This window comes from Triticum dicoccoides, chromosome 1B (assembly GCF_002162155.2).
Source record: "Triticum dicoccoides isolate Atlit2015 ecotype Zavitan chromosome 1B, WEW_v2.0, whole genome shotgun sequence".
In the NCBI taxonomy this organism is placed as follows: Eukaryota; Viridiplantae; Streptophyta; class Magnoliopsida; order Poales; family Poaceae; genus Triticum; species Triticum dicoccoides.
In genome coordinates, this window is record NC_041381.1 from 52,154,531 (window position 1) to 52,166,263 (window position 11,733).

The following is an 11,733-nucleotide window of genomic DNA, read 5'->3' on the forward strand; positions in this document are numbered from 1 at the left end:
ACCGGAGAACGAGGAGGTCGCAGCCAGGATCTTTGAGACGCGGTGGTCGTCGATGCGGGGTCATGACGCGGGGCCGACCATGGAGGCAGTGGTTGTCGACGTGGTGTTCAAGCTGCTGAAGGCCCGCATCGCGCTCTCCGAGATCTCCTCTGCTCCCTGGGCTGTGAGTCACCAGATCTCCTCTGCTCTTTTTTGATTCGCTTGAGATTTTGCTGGGCGTTATCCATATGCGTGACCCTCCCTGTTCGATGTGTGTCTGCGGTCAGGTGATGCCCTCGAAGGTGAAGACGGGCTGAGATGGCAGACTGCTAGTTGCCTCGGCCCCGAAGATGAGGATGAAGGTGGAGGAGAGCGAGCGTGGGTGAGATGGCCTCTCGCAGCATGTCCGACCGCCCCTACTCCCCTGATGAGCGCATGCTGCAGCTCCTAGGCGAGGTATGCATCTCCCTCTGTCCTTTCCCCTCCCCTTCCCCTACTACTGCTTCTCTCGGTCTCACTCCTCATCTTGTCTCTTGTGCAGGGTACACGAACTCCACTTCTTCCACCAGCCACCCTCCCCTCTGCTTATTGTGTGTTCTTAATGGTGTGTGGAACCTCGACAGATCCTTGCCCCGCTGCCAATCGGGTTCACCGTGTTCCTAGTCCACCTGGCCACCATCCCCATCACCGGCACCGGCATCAACCTGGCGAGGAGCCTCGGCGCGACCATCCTGCAGCAAACGCAGCCTGCAAATGCCCCGCTGGTATAGGCAATTAAAATCCTTGCTATTTTCATACTGTTCTTAGCTCTGTACTTTCTAGTTGTGCAAATTTTAGGACTTGTTGGGTGAATTTAGATGCTGGGAAGTGGGATCCTGAATGCACTTTGTGTTTGCTATCAGTTAGATATTTAGATTGCGCATACAAATGTGAAATTGCACACAAATGTCTGCAGATTTGCACATAGCGCAAATCTTCAGAGATTTGAGCATACTCCTACCAAATCTTGTACTATATGGCATATCATTAATGTAGGTTTAATATAGTTCTAGCATATTTAGGCAAGTAGTAGTATATCTTATCTAACTGAATTGGGTGCTCTCTTTTATATATGGAATGATATCAATGTCAGTTCAATTGGGTTATCTGTAGATTTTGGTACTGTAAATGCGACAGTATTCAGGCAATTTTAGTTCTTGTTGCAGTCCAGCAGGTATTGCTTGTCGTTGGATACTGTTAGTTAAGAGAGAGCGGTGTATGCTCTTTGATTATTTGTCTAGTGATTGCTTGAAGCATCTATCTTCCCATCTTTCGGAGTGGAGAAACTCTGTCATTTCATATACGATCTGAATGAAATGTTTAGGACTTGTGGAAGTGGATTTCTCTGATAATGTATACTGTACTAAAGAAACAACATATGCGCTCCTGAAACGTACTACATTCTTCTCTACTCCATGTTCCCATTTAAGCTAAACAGAGATGCACATAGCTGGCTAATTTAAATTTCAACAATGGTTTGCTGTGTATGCTTACCTGTTTAATAAACCTGGTGCCATGCTTCTTTCATGTAACTGATAGTAACTTGCAAAAAAAAGTGATTCCCAAGGATGATTAATTCTGCTTGCTTGCTTCAAAGTTTTCAAATAACTAGGTAATTAGTAGCATGGAGACTGGATTATTATTTAGTCAACATTCTTGAGTAGTTTGCTTATAAAGTTTCCTAGTTATTCAGAACCAACTGCAATGACATGTGTGTGCATCTTTCTTTAAATGTCAGGATGACATGGAAAAAGCTATGGAACAAGGGGTACCAGAAGGTGGAGAACCAAAGAATGTTGCTGCTATTGTTGCTGACATTCTCACTAAAGAATGTCCCTCCAGCACATTCCTTCAAAATGTTGGCCTTGAGTTGAGCTCCAAGAAGAAGTTCAACAGATCTGCAGCTGCTTTGGATGCTCATTTGCAAGAACTAGAGTACAAGCTTGAGAAGGAGAGGTGAGTCGCTGAGTTGATGCCAGAGGAGCTTGTTGAGGTCAAGAAGAAATCAGAGGAGACCGAAGCTGCATGCGCCGCAGAGTACCAGTTGTTACTGCAAAGAGTTGAGGCCACCGATGCTAGATTTGCGCGTCTCATGGATCTGTTCGAAGGTAAAATAGTTTAGTACGGCGTGGTTGATGTTGGCTTTGGGACTTTTGATGTTGAGTTGTTTCGACCTGGGGTTGATGAGTTTCTTTGACTGGACATGTGAACCACCACATGGACCAGAGATTGGCTGTGGTTTGATGAGGTTGTGTTTTGGTTGGTGCATCTTAATCTTACGAACATGGTGTACTGATACTAAGCTACTGGCTATGTTATTTTGATTGGTGCATCTTATGAACTTGTGGTTTAATAATACTATTGGGCCTAAGTTAATGAAATCTTGGAGAATTGTATTGGTTGACTGCCAAACTGTGCAATGATTTTTTTTGAGCTACTGTTGGTTATTGGCTGGACCGAAAATACTAAATTATATGAGTGGGCTGGCTCGTCTCAAGGCCCAATATAGATTTTTTTGATAGAAAAAGATTCATATATTTTTTGTTGGTTAGAGAGAAGGGCTGGCCCAATTAATGATAGATTGAATAAATGGACTGCACATTGCCTGAGCCCAAGAACTAACATTAAAAGGCCGGGGCCCAAAAATAAATGTAAAAATGGGCTAGATTATTGGGCTCAGCCTATTAAAACAACTGATTTGTACTGATCCTACATGGCATCCATGTCATCATTTTTTCCACGTCAGCGCCACGTTGGTTCAGCCACATCAGATCCTACGTGGCCTAGGCTCATTAGTAATGACCATAATTTTGGTCAAAGATTTAATGACGAAAATTTTGGTCAAGGGCGGTCATGACTAAAATTCTAGAAAAGGTCACGTTTGTTCGTTCTTGACGGTCAACTGTTGACCTTCCGAATTTGGTCAAAAAAAGGGTCAATAAATGAAAGCAATGACGAATTAACGACCAAAATGGGGAGTCATAATTGACCGTATTTCTTGTAGTGTATGCTCCATGACGTTCAAAGCGTCTTTCAAGTCCCGATTCTAAGCCGTAAAGCATGGCACACTGAACTATCGAGTAGTCATCAGATCAAGTCTGCCAGACGTTCATAACGTCAGCATCTGCTCTTGCAGCAGGCCTTGCACCAAGCGGTGCTTCCAGGACGTAATTCTTCTGTGCAACAATGAGGATAATCCTCAAGTTACCATCATCTTTCAACTTAGCTTTCTCTAGGAACGCATTAAAATTCAAGGGAACGGTAGCGCGGGCCATTGATCTACAACAATATAGATATGCAAAAAAAACTATCAAGACTAAGGTCATGATAAATTAAAGTTCAATTAATCATATAACTAAAGAACCCCCACTTAGATAGACATCCCTCTAGTCATCTAAATTATCATGTGATCCATATCAACTAAACCATGTCCGATCATCACGTGAGATGGAGCAGTTTTCAATGGTGAACATCTCTATGTTGATCATATCTACTATATGATTCACGTTCGACCTTTCGGTCTCAGTGTTTCGAGGCCATATCTGCATATGCTAGGCTCGTCAAGTTTGACCCAAGTATTCTGCACATGCAAAACTGGCTTGCACCCGTTATATGTGAATGTAGAGGTTATCACACCCAATCATCACGTGATGTCTCGGCACGACGAACTGTAGCAACGGTGCATACTCAAGGGGAACACTTATACCTTGAAATTTACTGAGGGATTATCTTATAGCGATACCGCCGTACTAAGCAAAATAAGATGCATAAAAGATAAACATCACATGCAATCAAAATATGTGACATGATATGGCTATCATCATCTTGTGCCTTTGATCTCCGTCTCCAAAGCACTGTCATGATCTCCATCGTCACCGGCTTGACACCTTGATCTCCATCATAGCATCACTGTCGTCTCGCCAACTATTGCTACTATGACTATCGCTACCGCTTAGTGATAAAGTAAAGAAATTACATGGCGATTGCATTTCATACAATAAAGCGATAACCATATGGCTCCTGCTAGTAGCCGATAACTTTGTTACAAAACATGATCATCTCATACAACAATTTTATATCTCATCATGTCTTGACCATATCACATCACAACAAGCCCTGCAAAAACAAGTTAGACATCCTCAACTTTGTTGTTGCAAGTTTTACGTGGCATCTATGGGCTTGTAGCAAGAACCGTTCTTACCTACGCATCAAAACCACAACGATTTTTCATCAAGTGTGATGTTTTAACCTTCAACAAGGATCAACCATAGTCAAACTCGATTCAACTAAAGTTGGAGAAACAGACACCCGCCAGCCACATGTGTGCAAAGCACGTCGGTAGAACCAGTCTCATGAATGCGGTCATGTAATGTTGGTCCGGGCCGCTTCATCCAACAATATCGCCGAACAAAGTAAGACGTTGGTGGTAAGCAGTGTGACTATTATCGCCCACAACTCTTTGTGTTCTACTCGTGCATATCATCTATGCATAGACCTGGCTCTGATAGCACTGTTGGGGAACCTAGCATGCAATTTCAAAAAAATTCATACGATCACGCAAGATCTATCTAGGAGATGCATAGCAACAAGAGGGGGGAGAGTGTGTCCACGTACCCTCATAAACCGAAAGCGGAAGCGTTAGTTAACGCAGTTGATGTAGCCGAACGTCTTCACGATCCAACCGATCCAAGTACCGAACGTACGACACCTCTATGTTCAGCACACGTTCAGCTCGATGACGTCCCTCGAACTCTTGATCCAGTAGAGGGTCGAGGGAGAGTTCCGTCAGCATGATGACGTGGTGACGGTGTTGATGATGTGATCCGCGCAGGGCTTCGCCTAAGCACTACGACGCTATGACCGGAGGAGTAAACTGTGGAAGGGGGCACCGCACACGGCTAAGAGAAATCTTGGTGTGTTTTCTGGTGCCCCCGCCCGGTATATAAAGAAGGAGAGGGAGGAGGCCGGCGGCCTAGAGGTGGCGCGCCAAGGGGGTTCCAACTAGGATTCCCAATCCTAGTTGGTCTCCCTTTCCTATTCCAAGAAGGGGAAAGAGGGAAGGAGAGGGAGAGGGAGAGGGAAAGAGGGTGTGGTGCCCCTTCCCCCTTGTCCAATTCGGACTCCCTTGGGGGCACCCTGCGGGCTGCCCTCTCCTACTCTCTTATGGCCCATTAAGGCCCATAACTTCCCCGGGGGGTTTCGGTAACCCCTCGGTTCCCCGTTAAATATCCGAAACATCCCGAAACCATTTCGGTGTCCGAATACCTTCGTCCAATATATCATTCTTTATGTCTCGACCATTTCGAGACTCCTCGTCATGCCCGTGATCTCATCCGGGACTCCGAACAAACTTCAGTCATCAAAAACACATAACTCATAATACAAATCGTCATCGAACGTTAAGCGCATGGACCCTACGGGTTCGAGAACTATGTAGACATGATTGAGACATGTCTCTAATCAATAAGAAATAGCGGAACCTGGATGCTCATATTGTCTCTTGCGTATTCTATGAAGATCTTTATCGGTCAAACCGCACAACAACATACATTGTTCCCTTTGTCATCGGTATGTTACTTGCCCGAGATTTGATCGTTGGTATCTCAATACCTAGTTCAATCTCGTTACCAGCAAGTCTCTTTACTCGTTCCGTAATTCTTCATCCCGTAACTAAATCATTAGTCACATTGCTTGCAAGGCTTATAGTGATGAGCATTACCGAGAGGGCCCAGAGATACCTCTTCGATACATGGAGTGACAAATCCTAATCTCGATCTATGCCAACCCAACAAACACCTTTGGAGACACCTGTAGAGCATATTTATCATCACCCAGTTACGTTGTGACGTTTGATAGCACACAAGGTGTTCCTCCGGTATTCGGGAGTTGCATAATCTCATAGTCAGAGGAACATGTATAAGTCATGAAGAAATCAGTAGCAATAAAACTGTAACGATCATAATGCTAAGCTAATGGATGGGTCTTGTCCATCACATCATTCTCTAATAATGTGATCCCATTCATCAAATGACAACACATGTCTATGGTTAGGAAACATAACCATCTTTGATTAACAAGCTAGTCAAGTAGAGGTATACTAGGGACACTATGTATTGTTTATGTATTCACACATGTACTAAGTTTCCGGTTAATACAATTCTAGCATGAATAATAAAGATTTATCATGATATAAGGAAATATAAATAACAACTTTATTATTGCCTCTAGGGCATATTTCCTTCAGTCTCCGACTTGCACTAGAGTCAATAATCTAGATTACAAAGTAATGATTCTAACACCCATGGAGTCTTGGTGCTGATAATGTTTTTCTCGTGGAAGAGGCTTAGTCAACGGGCCTGCAACATTCAAATCCGTATGTATTTTGCAAATCTCTATGTCTCCCTCCCTGACTTGATGGTGGATGGAATTGAAGCGTCTCTTGATGTGTTTGGTTCTCTTGTGAAATCTGGATTCCTTTGCCAAGGCAATTGCGCCAGTATTGTGACAAAAGATTTTCATTGGACCTGATGCACTAGGTATTACACCTAGATCGAATATGAACTCCTTCATCCAGACTCCTTCATTTGCTGCTTCCGAAGTAGCTATGTACTCCGCTTCACACGTAGATCCCGCCACGACGCTCTGCTTGGAACTGCACCAACTGACAGCTCCACCATTCAATATAAATATGTATCCGGTTTGTGACTTAGAGTCATCTGGATCAGTGTCAAAGCTTGCATCGATGTAACCATTTACGACAAGCTCTTTGTCACCTCCATAAACGAGAAACTTATCCTTAGTCCTTTTCAGGTATTTCAGGACGTTCTTGACCACTGTCCAATGATCCACTCCTGGATTACTTTGGTACCTCCCTGCTATACTTATAGCAAGGCACACATTAGGTCTGGTACACAGCGTTGCATACATGGTAGAACCTATGACTGAAGCATAGGGAACGACTTTCATTTTCTCTATATCTTCTGTAGCTGTCGGGCATTGAGTCTGACTCAACTTCACACCTTATAACACATGCAAGAACCCTTTCTTTGACTGATCCATTTTGAACTTCTTCAAGACTTTATCAAGGTATGTGCTTTGTGAAAGTCCAATTAAGCGTATTGATTTATCTCTATAGATCTTGATGCCCAATATGTAAGCAGCTTCACTGAGGTCTTTCATTAAAAAATTCTTATTCAAGTATCCTTTTATGCCATCCAGAAATTCTGTATTATTTCCAATCAACAATATGTCATCCACATATAATATTTGAAATGCTACAGAGCTCCCACTCACTTTCTTGTAAATACAGGCTTCTCCAAAAGTCTGTATAAAACCATATGCTTTGATCACATTATCAAAGCGTATATTCCAACTCCGAGAGGCTTGCACCAGTCCATAAATGGATTGCTGGAGCTTGCACAATTTGTTAGTACCTTTTGGATCTATAAAACCTTCGGTTGCATCATATACGACTCTTCTTTAAGAAATCCATTAAGGAATGCAGTTTTAACATCCATTTGCCAAATTTCATAATCATAAAATGCGGCAATTGCTAATATGATTCGGACAGACTTAAGCATTGTTTTGGACTCTAACTTGCAAGATTTGGATGAAACTAACCCGGACTGACGCTGTTTTCAGCAGAATTACCATGATGTTGTTTCATGTGTAGAAAACAAAAGTTCTCGGAATGTCCTGAAAATCCTCGGAGGCACTTTTTGGAAAATATAAAAAAATACCGGAGAAAGAATCAAGACCAGGTGGCCCACACCCTGTCCACGAGGGTGGGGGGCGCTCCCTCCCCCCTGGGCGCGCCCCCGTGTCTCGTGGGCCCCCTGAGGCTCCACCGACCTCAACTCCAACTCCATATATTCCGTCTCGCGGAGAAAAAAATGAGAGCGAAAGTTTCATTGCGTTTTACGATACGGAGCCGCCGCCAAGCCCTAATCTCTCTCAGGAGGGCTGATCTGGAGTCCGTTCTGGGAGAGGGAGATTTGTCGCTGTCATCATCATCAACCATCCTCCATCACCAATTTCATGATGCTCACCACCGTGCGTGAGTAATTCCATCATAGGCTTGCTGGACGGTGATGGGTTGGATGAGATTTATCATGTAATCAAGTTAGTTTTGTTAGGGTTTGATCCGTAGTATCCACTATGTTCTGAGATTGATGTTGCTATGACTTTGCTATGCTTAATGCTTGTCACTAGGGCCCGAGTGCCATGATTTAAGATCTTAACATATTATGTTTTCATGAATATATGTGTGTTCTTGATCCTATCTTGCAAGTCTATAGTCACCTATTATGTGTTATGATCCGACAACCCCGAAGTGAAATTAATCGAGATACTTCTCGGTGATGACCGTAGTTTGAGGAGTTCATGTATTCACCATGTGTTAATGCTTTGGTCCGGTTCTCTATTAAAAGGAGGCCTTAATATCCCTTAGTTTCCATTAGGACCCCGCTGCCATGGGAGGGTAGGACAAAAGATGTCATGCAAGTTCTTTTCCATAAGCATGTATGACTATATCTAGAATACATGCCTACTTTACATTGATGAATTGGATATAGTTCCATGTCACCCTATGTTATAGCTATTACATGAGGAATCGCATCTGACATAATTATCCATCACTGATCCATTGCCTACGAGCTTTTTACATCTTGTGCTTCGCTTATTTACTTTTTCGTTGCTAATGTTACAATCACTACAAAACCCAAAAATATTACTTTTGCCGTCTTTATCTTTGCCACTGTTACCATTACTATCCTATTACTTTGCTACTAAATACTTTGCTGCAGATACTAAGTTATCTAGGTGTGGTAGAATTGACAACTCAACTGCTAATACTCAAGAATATTCTTTGGCTCCCCTTGTGTTGAATCAATAAATTTGGGTTGAATACTCTACCCTCGAAAGCTGTTGCGATCCCCTAAACTTGTGGGTCATCAAGACTAATTTCTGGCGCCTTTGCCAGGGAGCAGAGCTCTATTCCCTGAGTTACTTGGGATTTATATCTATTGATCACTATGAAGAACTTGAAAGACGCTAAAACCAAGATCTATCCCTCAACTACGAGGGCAGGTAAGGAACTGCCATCTAGCTCTGCACTAGATTCTCCTTCTGTTATGAATAAGCTTGCAACACCTACACCTGCTACTGCTATGAATTCTGATATGTCGCATGTTATCGATGATGCCACTTCTGCTTTGCATGATACTTATGATGAAACTACTTCTGTGCGTGATACTACTTTGCCATTAGGTGAATTTCTTGATGAACAACTTGATAGGGCTAGAGAGAACGAAATTATCGAAGATGCTATTATTGATGATAGTGATGATGAAAGATCTCCGAATGATTATGAATTGCCTATTGTTCCTGAGGGTTATGTTATGGATGAAGAAACTGCTAGAGATTTTCTTGCTTGCAATGATAGATCAGATCTTAAGAAATTGTTAGCTAAGCTGAAACAAAAGACTCTAAATGCTAGAATAAAACATGACCCCCCTTTTGCCACTTCACCTATCTTTGTTACTGATAAGGATTATGAATTCTCTGTTGATCCTGAAATTATTACTTTGGTAGAATCTGATCCTTTTTATGGCCTTGAATCTAAAACTGTTGTGGCACATCTTACCAAGTTGAATGATATAGCTACCCTGTTTACTCACGATGATAAATCTCGCTACTTTTATATCCTTAAGATATTTCCGTTCTCATTAAAGGGTGATGCTAAGACTTGGTATAATTCTCTTGCTCCTGGTTGTGTGCATAGTCCCTAGGATATGATTTATTACTTCTCTGCCAAATATTTCCCTGCTCCTAAGAAACAAGCTGCCTTGCGGGAAATATATAATTTTGTGCAAATCAAAGAAGAGAGTCTCCCACAAGCTTGGGGGAGGCTTCTCCGATTACTTAGTGCTTTGCCTGATCATCCACTTAAGAAAAATGAAATACTTGATATCTTTTATAATGGACTAACCGATGCTTCCAAGGACTACTTGGATAGTTGTGCTGGTTGTGTTTTCAGGGAAAGAACAGTCGACGAAGCTGAGTTACTATTGAATAATATGTTGACTAATGAAAATAATTGGACTCTCCCTGAGTCAATTCCTAAGGCAATTCCTGAACCAATTGAGCCAATTCCTGAGCCTATTCCTAAACCCACTCCGAAGAAGAGAGGTGTTCTATTTCTCAGTCCTGAAGATATGCAAGAGGCAAAAAAATCAATGAAAGAGAAAGGTATTAAAGCTAAAGACGTTAAGAATTTACCTCCTATTGAAGAAATACATGGTCTTGATATACCGCCTGTTGAAGAACCACATTGTCTTGATAACCCGACAGAGGTAGTAAAGGTAAATTCTCTCTATAGATATGATAAAGTTGAAATCCGATCCCCTCTACTAAATTTCATAGCCCATGCTTAGATGAATTTGATGACTTTATGGCTAGGCAAGAAAGTTTTAATGCTTCTGTTGGTAGAGAGTTAAAGAATAATGCTTTCGAGATAGGATGCGTGAGTGACAATATCGCTAGAGGTAAAGGTGAACTTAAACTCATTAGCAAATATGCGTCTATGGTTGCTACTCAAGCTGACCAAGTACCTAAAGCTCAAAATGATTTGCTTGATAAATTAAATAATAAAAATGACTTTGCTATTAGAGTGGCTACTAGAACTGGTAGAATGACTCAGGAACCTTTGTATCCTGAAGGCCACCCTAAGAGAATTGAACAAGATTCTCAGAATAATAATCTAGATGCTCCTAGTTCTTCTAAGAAGAAGAAAAAGAAAAATGATAGGACTTTGCAAACTTCTAGTGAACCTAATGTAGAAACACCTGAGAATCCTAATAATACTTCTATCTCTGATGCTGAAACACAATCCGGAGATGAAAATAAACCTAATGATAATGCTAGTAATGATGTTCATGTAGATGCTCAACCTAGCAAAAATAATGAAATAGAAATTGAACATGCTATTGGTCTTGATAACCCACAATCAAGAAACCAACGTTATGATAAGAGAGATTTTGTTGCTAGGAAGCATGGTAAAGAAAGAGAACCATGGGTTCAAAAACCCATGCCCTTTCCTCCTAAACGATCCAAGACAAAGGATAATGAGGACTTTGAGCGTTTTGCTAAAATGATTAGACCTATTTTCTTACGCATGTGCTTAACTGATATGCTTAAAACAAACCCTTATGTTAAATATATGAAAGATATCATCACTAATAAGAGGAAAATACCTGAAGCTGAGATTTCCACCATGCTTGCCAACTATACCTTTAAGGGTGGAGTACCTAAGAAACTTGGTGATCCCGGAGTACCCACTATACCTTGCTCTATTAAAAGAAATTATGTTAGAACTACTTTATGTGATTTAGGAGCCGGTGTTAGTTTTATGCCTCTTCCCTTGTACCATAGACTTGAATTAAGTAAGTTGACACCCACTGAGATATCCTTGCAAATGGCTGATAAATCAATTGCTATACCTGTCGGCATTTGTGAGGACGTGCCTGTTGTTGTTGCGAATGTTACTATCTTAACAGACTTTGTCATTCTTGATATTCCTGAGGACGACAATATGTCGATTATCCTTGGTAGACCCTTTTTAAATACTGCAAGTGCTGTTATTGATTGCAACAAAGGCAATGTCACCTTTCATGTTAATGGAAATGAGCATATGGTACATTTTCTGAGGAAACAACC